The following is a 13,025-nucleotide window of genomic DNA, read 5'->3' as shown; positions in this document are numbered from 1 at the left end:
TCTTTCATGAAATTGTAAAGTTACTTTCATTTTGTAAATTGTATATAGTGATGTGACTCTTATGCATTTTGTGCATACATTGAACTGATACCGCATTTAGCTAAGTCTCATTGACTCAATGGTTTGATTAAAGGTTAAAGGTTTGATGCTCTCCTTTTCTAGGTTCTTGTACTTTGCTCATGTATATCAGTCACATCATTACTATGAAAAGAAAGTTGTTCAGTTTAGTTTTTGTCTTGTTTTTTGATACAATATTATTTTCATTACATTTTAGTATAAGTGAACACCTCTGTTAGTTGAATGAATTTTATATTCAGGCTTTTTGATTTGAATTGATCACAGTGAAAATGATTGGTTTATTTTTTGTTGGTTATATTTTTCCACTACTCACTGCGCCAGTTTCTACTATATTTGTTTATTTTTTGTTGGTTTTGAGTACTAAAGTTACTTTCATTTTGTATTTAATTGATATGACTTTTATGCATTTCATTGAACTGTCACCACATTCAGCTAAGTCTTCTTGACTAGATGCTTTTGTCTCTTTTTCATGTGGTTTGATGCTCACCTTTTCTAGTTTCATGTGTTTTGCTCATCAGTCATATCATGATTATCAAAAGAAAGTTGTTAAATTACACAGGGTTCTTTTGTTGTTGTTGATACATTTTAATGTTCATCACAATTTAATAGCAGTAAACACTTCCCTGGTTATGTGGTGTGAATGAATGTGCTATTGATTTGTTTTGATTTGATTACAGTGGAATTGACTTATTGGTTGTTCACTCCCAGATCCTTCCACAATACACTGCCCAGTTTGTTTTGAATTCTGCCAGCTGATTTATCATTGTTTGTTGCTTGTATCATGCATGATTGACTGATTCCATCTAATTTATGTTCATTGACTGAGCAGACACTGTACGTACAGGTCTATATGTCCTTTTATGCTCTTTATGCTGGTAATACATCTGCTGGCACTTACTTGACCTGTCTGCTTGAGTCAATGACTTGTCCTTATTTCTTATTTTGTTGAACAGCACGATCATTAACTTCCCATATTTTTTTCTTTGGGTACTAATGTTGTTCTCATGTTTTTCTCATGTTTATTTGGGTATCAATAGCTATTTTAATACTTAAAAGTAGTTGTGTTAAAAATTTTCATTTTATACATGCATGCTACCTCTGTTATATTATATTGGTATTTAGCTTTCAGTGATAATCCATAATAGTAATTGTTTGGATATCAGTAACTACTGTTGTTCTACTTTTCATTTAATTAACATTTTTACATGTTTCTTTGTTATAATGGTACCCCTGTTTCAATACAGTTTTCAATAAAAGCGCGGATGACCGAAGCGTTGTCATTCCGTGGAAACATTTTGCTTCACTGCATGTGCTACAAAGTAGTTCACTTTGGTTATGATCCCATCATCATCTCCTTTTGGTTTTGCATCCTAATTTAACCTTTGGAGTACAGTGCTGCAATCTCATATTCCCTTCCCCTCACTTCTTATTTTTTTATGCTGTTTGCATATTGCTAAGTATATTGTGTATTTTCATTTAACATGCATACTTACCTTACAAAATTTTGTTTTAATCTGAATTATATTTTGTTTTGCAATATGATATGTAATTACCATCAATACACATACCAAAGTCGTTATTTGTCAAATAACTTAATCCAATGCTACTGGTGTCTTGTGTAATAAGCTCATAATTAGTTATTCTATGATTGGATATCTTGTTTTGCTTTTGTCATCTGAGCTGAAGTCTGAAAAACATCATTTTAACTTTATAACTCAGTGACCTGGATTGGATTTTGAATGACCTCTTTACAACTGAAATCAATTGCTCTCTGTTTATCATTTTTTATTTGTTGTTACTTATTTAATTTCCTGATACTTACTTTACCCATATTGAGTTACCATACTTTTGTGTTTTAGTTCATTCTTGGTTAATTATTATTGTTTAAATTATAATTTGCTTGTCGGAGACAAAAAAAAAGATGTCTCCACAAAATTTACTTTTTGTTGTACTTTAATATTGATTGGTGTATTATTTTTTTGTAACATTTTTGGTGAAACAATAGTATCTGTATATTTATTTTTTTTCTTATGACAAGTGCACACAATTCTTGTATTATTTGTTCCAACTGTGTTAATATAAATGATGTGAGTTTTTCTTGTATAATATGTAACTGCTTTGCGCATGATGTATGTATAAGAAGTGGTAGCCAAGGCTTTGCTTCAAATAATTGGAATTGTAGGGAATGTATCATTCGAGCAAGCTTCCCATTCAATCATTTCAATAATGATGATGACTTCAATAATGCTATTCAAGGCTTTGATTCAATTGGTGAACATGATCAAGTGGATATTGATATCACTAATAGTTTTGATCACCTCTGCTTTAATCCACTTCGTCAAGATGATGATTTTAATGCGGCTAGTTGTGATATAGATTATGTTTGTAAGTACTTTACATCTGACAGCTTTAACACAAATGTAAATAACAACTTGGTTAATAATGGTTTATCAATGTTCCAGTTGAACATCAATAGCATGAACAAAAATTTTGATGAATTGAAATCTCTATTGCAAGTATGTAAACATCGTTTCTCAATAATTGCTGTGACTGAAACATACTTTAAATGTACCCCACCTGAATACTATAAGCTTCCTGGTTATCAATTTGTTTATAAAAACAGAGAAGGTATGCGCAAAGGCGGTGTAGGTATGTATGTGAGCAATGATATCAAATATAAGATCAGATCTGATTTAAATGAGATTCATTCATCATCATTTGAATCATTCTTTGTTGAAATTGAAAATGAAAAGAGTAAAAACATCATTGTGGGAGTAATCTATAGACCTCCAACATCAGGAAATAGTATTGAGCTTTTTAACTCTGAGTTTGATTATGTTCTAAACAAATTACAAACTCAGCTCAGCTGAGAACAAAATCAGCTATCTCTTGGGTGATTATAATATTGATTTGCTTAAAGAAAAGAGCAATAAACATATTAGTGATTACTTGAGTACAATGGTTTTTACCCAACTATTGATAAACCGACTCGTATTACCAGAACATCTGCAACTATTATTGACAATATTATTACGAATAATTGTTGTGCCAATCACCAATCTGGAATCTTTGTAGTAGATATCAGTGATCATTTTCCCATTTTTACTAACACTAATATAAAAATAGATGGAAATAATGCTACACCTAGTAAAACTCAAACTGAATATAAAAGACAAGTTACGGATGATAATATAAATTTGTTATTAAAAAGACTTTCATTAGTTAATTGGAATGACGTTCTAACTGAAGAGGTGGATACAATGTACACTAATTTCATATCTAAATTCAATGACTTGTATGATGAATGCGTACCTAATAAAAAAATTAATCGTAAAAATAATCAAGAACCACATTCTCCATGGATAACAAAAGGACTCTTAAAATCAATTAACCATAAAAATATATTGTATAAATCTTTTCTGAAACATCGTACGACTGCCAAGCAAGATCGGTATAAAATATACAGAAATAAATTAAATTCACTCCTCAGGAAAGCCAAAAAAGTTACTTCACAAATAAACTAAATAAATACAGAAACAATATGAGGAACACCTGGAAAATACTTAAAAATATACTGAATAAAAACAAAAGTTCAAACTTCACCACCAAATTTCGTGATAATAATAAAGTTTACACAGATCCAAATGACATTGCAAATGGCTTCAATAATTACTTTGTTAACATAGGTCCAAATTTGGCCTCCTCAATTCCAGGTATTGATTACTCGCATTATCTGTCAAAGAGTAAAATCAGTCATAACAACAGCATGTTTTTTACACCTATCACTGAGCACGAAATCCTAAAAATAATCAATGGATTGGACTCCAACAAAAGTCCAGGGTATGATGAACTTGGTTCATTTATAATAAAAAAAAGTTGCTCCAATGATAGTAAAACCACTTCAGATAATTTTTAACGAGTCTATTTGTACTGGTAAAATACCTGACAGTTTTAAAGTAGCGAAGGTAATTCCACTGTATAAGAAGGATGATAATGATTTGTTTTCGAATTATCGCCCAGTATCTGTTTTACCAATTTTCTCAAAGATTCTGGAACGACTTGTATTTAACAGATGCATGTCATTTTTAGATCACCATCGCATTTTATATAAACGTCAGTATGGTTTTAGAAAAAACCACAGCACATATATGGCAGTGATTGACTTGGTTAACAAAATTACTGAAGCTGTTGACAATGACAATTTTACAGCAGGTGTGTTTTTAGATTTATCAAAAGCATTTGATACTATAGACCATACTATATTGCTTGATAACTCTATCACTATGGTTTTAGAGGTATTACACACAGATGGTTTGAAGATTATTTGAGTAATAGAAAACAATATGTTTATTATAATGGTGTTCCATCTTAACAGCAAAAACTTACTTGCGGTGTGCCTCAAGGTTCAATACTGGGTCCACTGCTTTTCATTATATACGTTAACGATATTCACTTAATTACTGAGTCACTTGATGTGATTTCATTTGCTGATGACACCAATTTATTTTACTCTCACAATCAGTTTAATGTTATTGAGGAGGTCTTCAACAAAGAACTTATTAATGTGAATAGATGGTTCCAGGTAAATAAATTATCTGTCAATGCTAAAAAAACTAATTATATGTTACTCGGTACCAAGAAGAACACAAAACCCGAGTACAATTTGCAATTGTTTCTTGACTCTGACAGGCACTCAAGAACACCGCTTGAAAAAGTGCCAAGCACTAAGTTTCTAGGTCTACAAATTGACCAGAATATCACTTGGAAAGAACATATTGATAATATTGTAAAAACATGTTCAAGAAATGTCGGTATCATTAATAAATTAAAAAACTTCCTCTCACATGAGGCGTTATATACATTGTATTGCTCTTTGATATTACCATATATCAATTATGGTATCTTAGCTTGGGGATGTGCATGTTCATCATACATAAATGATCTTTTTAAAATTCAAAAGAGGGCACTTCGTATTATAAGTGCAAGTGATTATAGAAGTAGCACTAATCCCTTACTGATTAGGTATAATACTTTAAGTGTCAGGGATATGTATACATTTGAACTTGGTTTATTTATGTACAAACATGATAATGGACTTTTACCGAGTGTTTTTGATGATTTATTTGTAAAACAGTCTAAGATCCATGACTTAAACACCAGATATAAAGATCGTCTGAGGCTTCCATTTATCAAAAGAGCTTTCTGTGAAAAATCTATTAAATATGCAGCTACTAAGTTATGGAATAATGTTGATATCAGCATTAAAAGTTCCTCATCGATTAATCAATTCCGCCATGTATTTAAAAAACATCTTATGCAAAGTTACTATTAATTGTGTGATTCGTAGGAGTATCCGTAGGAAATCACATAAGCGATCCGACCAGGTGCATGTTTGTTCGCGCTGAACCGGCCTAACTAGCTGGTTGTATATTCTATAATTTTCCTGGTGTGTTAACTGTGCTTACATCTAGACACCAGTTTATTATTTTTTTGAACGGGACCCTAATTTAATGAGAAAAACGCCGAAAAAAAATAAATTCGGCACTGCACACAATTGCGTACAATTAGCCCAAATCTGGAATTTTCCTATCCAAATAGGCCTACACCCATTCTGGCGTGATAACAATAGCATATAGTTGGTGCATTACCTGCATACCGCACTTTCATAATAAGGTCAGTTAGATCAGTCATGACACGAGTGGCTTTTTACGCATTATTATTTGGTTTTCAAAACACGGCTTCTCAAATCGAAATTGGAAGGGTTTAGGCTATTTTGGGCGCCTGTTTGGGGCAGCTTATATTTATCGTTTAGGGGTTCTGGCAATTTATAGTAAACACAATTACCACTTGATAAAGTTTATAATGTTTGCGCTGGGTTAAGGGTGCATGAATGTTAATGTGTATTACACAAACAAACAGAAAATCTGGAAAGAAGTGTCGAGTGATGCAACAGTTATGCAGGCCTACCCTTAAAAACATTTTGTCTATTCACAAATCCAAACAAATCCATGACTCACGCTGTTGTTAATAGCGTTGGTAAATATGATAAGGCCGAGTAAAAAATAAAAATGTATTTTTATTGTTTTTAATACCTACCAGAAGAATACAAAAACTGTTTCCTTTTTTGAGGCCGCTTTAAATTTATTCTTATTTTTTTAAATACCTACCAGAAGACTGCAATAAAAAAGTCCTTTCGCACCCATTTTTCGATGAAAAACTAAAATCCTCTTTTTTAAATCCAATATGACTCACACCGTTTGTTATTGTAAAAGCATTAGTTGATATGATAAGGCCGAATAAAAAAATAAAACATGTTACTCGTCCCCTTCCGCTTCCTTTTTTGAGGCCGCTTCAAATTCAGTTACAACTTTATTTCTATTTATTAAAATTTTGAAAAAAGATGTCGAGGAAGCTGAGATAAAATTAAAAAACGTACGCTAAATACAGGGTCTAATAGGGCATGGGTATTTGCACCAATATTTTGCGATACAACGTTTTAAACAAAAATATTAAAAACCTTATCCTCTTTTCTTTTTCTGTTTTTTTTTTAAAAACCTGGACGAGAAACATGTTTTTATATTAATAATTGGTCCAAGAGTTGTGTTCTTCAAAAGTTATGAAGTTGTTTTCTTACAGGATTAGGCCTAAGTTGTAAAGGACTGCCGACTCTACGGGGATAAACCTGACTTCAGTTGGTCACTGACCCGGGGGGAAGGGGGTAGGGGTGTGCCACCGCCAGTTTCGAACTTGAGGTCTAAGGAACTAATTGGCCAGGCAAAAAGGGGGGTCTAGGGAGCTGATCGGCCGACCCAAAAAAAAGGGGGGAGGGGGTCAGCCGCCAAAATCTTAAAATGGGGGTCTCGGCAACTAATAACCATACAGCCGCCAAAATCTTAAAATGGGGGTCTCGGCAACTAATAACCATGCAGGGGTCAATTTCGTTGCGTACTTTGCCACAGACTTTTGAAGGAATCGATTTTAGTTTGAATTGTGCATCAAATTATTAAATCAGGAAAACCATCAATGTAAAAATGGGTCTGGGGTGGCCTCCCACCAAACACAAAAACGTTTTAAATGAGTTATATTTTGGGTTTTGGTTTAGGTAAAAACGTTTTAATAACATTAAAATGTCGGGTTATATAAAGGTCATGAAATCGTTTTAAAAACGTTTTGTATGAAAACACACTACAAAAATATTTTTAAAATGTTTTCGAAATGTCATTGTAAACTATTTTTGCAAACAGTTTTGGCCAAATATTTTGTTAACATTTAAGTAACATTATGTTAAAATATTTGCACCCAGCAAACACAGAAATGTTCTTAAAATGTTTTTTACAAAACGTTTTAATAACATTTAAATGTCTGGTTATATAAAGGGCATGAAAACATTTTAAAAAAGTTATTATATTGTAAATATTTTGGGCAAACATTTTTTGCAAAATCTTTTTTCAACCCCAAAATAACATTCTGTTTAGAATGATTTGCACCAAGTTTTCAAAAATGTTTTTGGAATGTTATTAAAACGTTTTATACCATTTATATAACCCCACATTTGAATGTTTTCTGTAAAACATTTGTATTTGCTGTGCAGTAAATTACCAACAAATGTTTTTAGTGTTATGAAAACGTTTTATACCATTAATGTACCCTTTATATAACCCGACATTTAAACGTTTTCTGACAACCTTTTATAACCTTTTGCGAATGATGTCGAAAACGTTTTGTGTTTGCTGGGCTATAACGATGGAAACTTCAGCAAAGCAAAACAGCATTTCGGATCAAAATTACTAGACCCTGCAGACATACCTATAGCATGTATAGCCTACTGATAATTATAGCAGCAGCCAGCAGCATTACATAAGCCCACCATAAAAACAAACCCACAAAAATATTTTTTTTTCAGTGCCGTAAAGAAAAACATTTAGGCTACATTGAGCTGCCATGCCATGCCATACATGAGATGAGTGGGTAAAGTATGCAGAATTTGACAGCCATTCCACTAGACCTGTAGATCGTACATTACCTTTTCATTCACAGTTATGGCCAGCTGCAAGGATGTGTACATAATTATTTGAGGTACTTTTCATCATATTTGGCAATTTTATTGCCAAAAGAGATCTTAAAATCATTTATTTATAGCAAAATGAGCTGAAGGCGTCGGCACTCGGCAGTGCTGAAATCACTGTTTATAAACAACCAACCAGTGTTGCCACTACTAAAAGGAACCCAAAAAGTTCACCTTATTCCAATACAATGTGTTTCAATTACACACTAGAAAAGGCAATTACCGAGGTATTGACAGTAGCCTTAGTCGGGATGTCCCTCGGCTCATTATGTGTCTGAAAGGTCGGAACAAAATGGCCATGCGTGGCTGTGGATTCAACCTACCATGGCGATTTCTGCCATGAAGATATCGGGGCGATGACACTGTGCGTTACTGTCATCTTCAAATCGAACTATATGATGTTTCTTGCATTAGTTATTCCAATTGCACAGGCAGACAAACATATAGGGCCTATATATGTATTTAAAACACATCAAATACCACAAAGAAAACAATACACATTCGAATCACACAAGGTTCTGAACAGAAACGACACATACGGGCCAAAACAGCCCAAAGGCATAAACCAATCAATAAAACACACCATCCAGGATCACACAACAAGGTTCCCCTACCCTATACCACAAACCCACCGAGAACCGCGAATGCTGAGAACCGCGAAAGCCGAGAACCGCTCTAGTTCCTATTGTATCTGATTTATATGACCACATTGGATATTTATATTTTATATTACTTATTATTGTGCATTTTCTTATTTACTATTGTTTACTGTTATTTTTCATGTATTTAGGTTAATTCATATCAAGATATGACAGCTTACTGTTGCTTCTTCATTGAAATGACAATCTGCTGCCATGTCTAATGATGAATTAACCAGTCAAGGGATCACAGACTTTCAGGCCTCTTCTTGGCCTTTCCTGTGATTCCTTCACTCTCACTTGTATTATGATTTTGTATGTATCCTATGTTTTTTGCTATTTGATGAGTGAAAAAAATAAATGAATGAATGAATGATATGTGTTAGAACACATTGTGAATAGTTTGAATGTAAAGTAGTACTTTATTTCATTGATATTATTAATGTACACATAGGTCAAGCTGTCGATATGTATTAAGTACATTAATTACGGAACAAACCAAGAGGTTGATAGTGATATAAATCAAACTAGTTAAAATGTTGAAATTGTTCCTGTGTCCTAGGCACCATCAAATGTTATTTTGACCCACTTCTGTGTGGTTTTAACAGCGTATATTTCTAGTTTTATCATTCAGATGCTCAGATTTTCTCAATAGCATTATCCAGTTTAATAATAAATATTTTGATAAGACAATTGTACAAATGTATATAAGGTTTATATTTGTGAATATATAACCATTTCCTTTATTTTGTGCATAAAATTGTACACACAAATTAATATAAATAAATTAAGTAGTCATCGCATAAAAAAACAAAAGAATGTAAAATTTATAAAGCAGTACTTTATTTTATTGTAGGTAAACATATATGGCATTTCGTAAAGTACATTAGGTTATTGAACAAACCAAAAGGTCGATGAAATCCTATGAACAAAACTAGTATTGTTAGTAGGTATGTCACAGTGGCTGCACAATAATTCTGCTACACTGTGCATGCAAGCATAACAGTGAATTGAAAAGCGCGCGCTTCAAAGTTGACCAATTTTAGAAAACATGTATGTCAAAAAATGAATTTCCTCATATGCTTCATTTATCCAAATTGTTTTTAATTTTTAATATATGGTGTGTGAAGACTTTCCGAGGCTACCATCGGGTCCGCAAAAATTAAATATTGTTTTGTTTAAGAGCTACTGCTTGTTTTTATGGATTTTTGAAGATCGCTCATAAATCAGTAAATATAGGCCTATTGAAGTAAAGGGACCTACCACCATTTAGCTGAAATACTAATCTTTCTTAGCATGTAAATTATTACCGTCGACAACGACCAAACCACAATAGCTCTAAGCCATTGTGTGTGTCCAAGGCCATACTATTTTTGTATACGCGGTACAGTAAATTGGATGTTCCTTTTACCGATTGTCCTCCCATGTTAATACAGATGACAAAAAGTTAATTTAAAGTCTCATTGCAACTGAATTTTTATTTTTACTTTTCGGACTTGGCTTTGAGTAATGGTGACACATACCATGTTTACAGTAAAAATGAAAATTATATTCCAGACACCGTCAAAATGTCAAACTTTTTATTTTTTTGTATTGTTTTTAAATAATTAACTGCAGTTCATTTATTCAACCTCATAACAGGATCATACTTAAAAGATTTATGATGAATGAACAGACGTTCATTAAATATTGAAAAAAACACACCAAAATTACTCATGCCTAATTTGCATAATAATATCATAAATACATAATTAGCTGTAATTACCTAATTTGCATAATTAATTACTTTTTGTGTATTTTTTGTTATCAATTGAAAGAACTTTGTATACAAAAATTTTTTGACACACTTCCGGTTACAGACAGGGAGGGAAGGAGTTGGCTATGAAACAAAACTAGTTATGTTTATAGGGGGTTTATAGGTATTCATTGATCTTTTTTATTGCTCCCTGTTAAGAGGATGTAAATATATTTGGCACATTGGTATAATTTAAAGTACATGTAGTTCAGACCACTGAATGTAGAGAGTGAAATATATTATAAAATACATTAGTTTAGAGAACAAACCATGAAGTCCTGCAAACAAAACTAGCTTTGTTAAGGAAGGAGGTGCTGAAAATGTTGATTATGTTTCGTCTGTGCTCTTAAACAACATCAATGTTATTTTGATCCACTTCCAGCTACAGACTGCGAGGTGGGAGTCGACTATGAGACAAAAATGGTTACGTTTATAGGACTTTACTGATCTATATGTTTGTTCTCTTAAAAGAGGATTGGTATTATATTGGTATAATCCAAAGTACATGTAGGTTCAGACCATCGAATGGAGTGAGTGTAATATATTATAAAGTACATTAGTTAAGGAACAATTCACAAAGTCGAAGAAGTTCTACAAACAAAACTAGTTTTGTTAAGGAAGGAGGTGTTAAAATGTTGATTATGTTTCTTCTGTGCTCTTAAACAACATCAATGTTATTTTGACCCACTTCTGCCAACAGACAGGGAGGGAGGGAGTCGGCTATAAAACAAAACTAGTTATGTCAGGACTTCATTGATCTTAAGATTTTGTTCCCTTACAGTGTACACTATGTGGTATGCAGTAAAATAATTTTGTCAGGCGAAGTGTGTTGATATAATATGGATGAGGTAGACACACCTAAATTCTATTGAACTTGAATGTACATAAGATATGTATAAATAATAAGGACATGTATGTATGCTCTTTATGTTATTGTAATAGCACGAAGTAGAGCTGAGTAAAGATTGTATATAATGTAAATACAAACAAGTTGTTATTGCACATGTTAATTCATTATACGTTAGACTAAAAAAAAAAGCGCAGTGATTTATAGTGCGCTACGCACAGGCACAACGCCTAGACGTTGATCCACAAGCCTCAGCACACTTTACAGGTTGTCGCTGACCACTACGGCCCCACATCATTCCATAAACCATTAAACAGCAATTCAGGGACTTTGCTGCTTCAGGAGCGCACACCCTAGACATTCCCTAGACCTCATGAATGGTCAAAAATATAACATAGTATTCAAATGTCATAATTACAATTGCTTTTGTTATCCACAATTTGTAAATATTTTTGAATATCCATGTCAATGAAGTATACAAAGGCTAAGAGAATGTTATTTGTAACTTTCTAGTAAATCCACAATATTTTAAGATGTTGTCAGCTCACAACTTTCTGTAATAGATGACATATGAAACACGAATGAAGCAAAGCTGTACCATAGATAACAGTTTGTATAGTAATCACTGGTAATAAATGTTGTTTATTCTACCAAATGCCTGAGAATGCTTTTATCAACATATAATTAAAAAAGAAAGGAATAAAACAAAATTGTATAAAAATTCAAAATACCAAACTACAAAAAAAAGTAGATGTTAGATTGTAATTTAAGTTCCTATAATTATATTTACTTTGTTCAAGCTCTGGAAACTTTTAAAAGTTTATTATAAAGCTAAATAGGTAATAAAGATGCAAAAGTGTTTATAAATATTTCACATGATACAGCTCACTTGCTATAGAATAGCAACGTAACAAGTGTAAGATAGCATTCAAATGTCATCGTCCAACTGTGTTGTTATCCAGAATTGGTAAATATTTGTTCTTAAAAAATATTACTTACTCAAAATGATGTTATTTAAATTCATTTCAACTTACTGACATGTGAAGTATACAAAGTTTAACAGATAGGGAAAGGTACTTGAAACTTTGCAGCATTTTAAACACTTGTTAGTTTAAAAAGTTCTGTAGTTTATGGCATATGACATATAAAACACAAATGAAGTACTGCTGCATAGTGTACCATGAATAGCAGTTTGTATTTAATAATGTTGTTTGTTCTTAAAATTATATGAGCAAGACTTGTATAAATATAATAAAAACTAAACAAAAACAAAAAATATTAAATAAGAACATACAAAAAAAAAAAAATACAAAAAATACAAAAAAACAACACACCAGTAGATATTAGACTATACTCTAAGTTACTGTTATTATCCATAATTTGTATATAACTTATTCCTAAATGTTACTTGTTTTCAAAACCATATCAACTGGCTGTTATTGATATGAAGTATACTAGTTAAAAGAGATAGGCAAAGGCACTAGAGACTTTCTAGTTAAGCAAAGTTTTACACAAACGTCTATATTTTATGTCCCATGAAACACAGATGTAACATTGTACACGTACCATAAATAACAGTTTGTATATTAATGTGTGTTGTTT

The sequence above is a fragment of the Amphiura filiformis genome, chromosome 15 (assembly GCF_039555335.1).
Source record: "Amphiura filiformis chromosome 15, Afil_fr2py, whole genome shotgun sequence".
In the NCBI taxonomy this organism is placed as follows: domain Eukaryota; kingdom Metazoa; phylum Echinodermata; class Ophiuroidea; order Amphilepidida; family Amphiuridae; genus Amphiura; species Amphiura filiformis.
The sequence above is the reverse complement of the archived record's forward strand: the minus strand, read 5'-3'. Positions refer to the sequence as shown.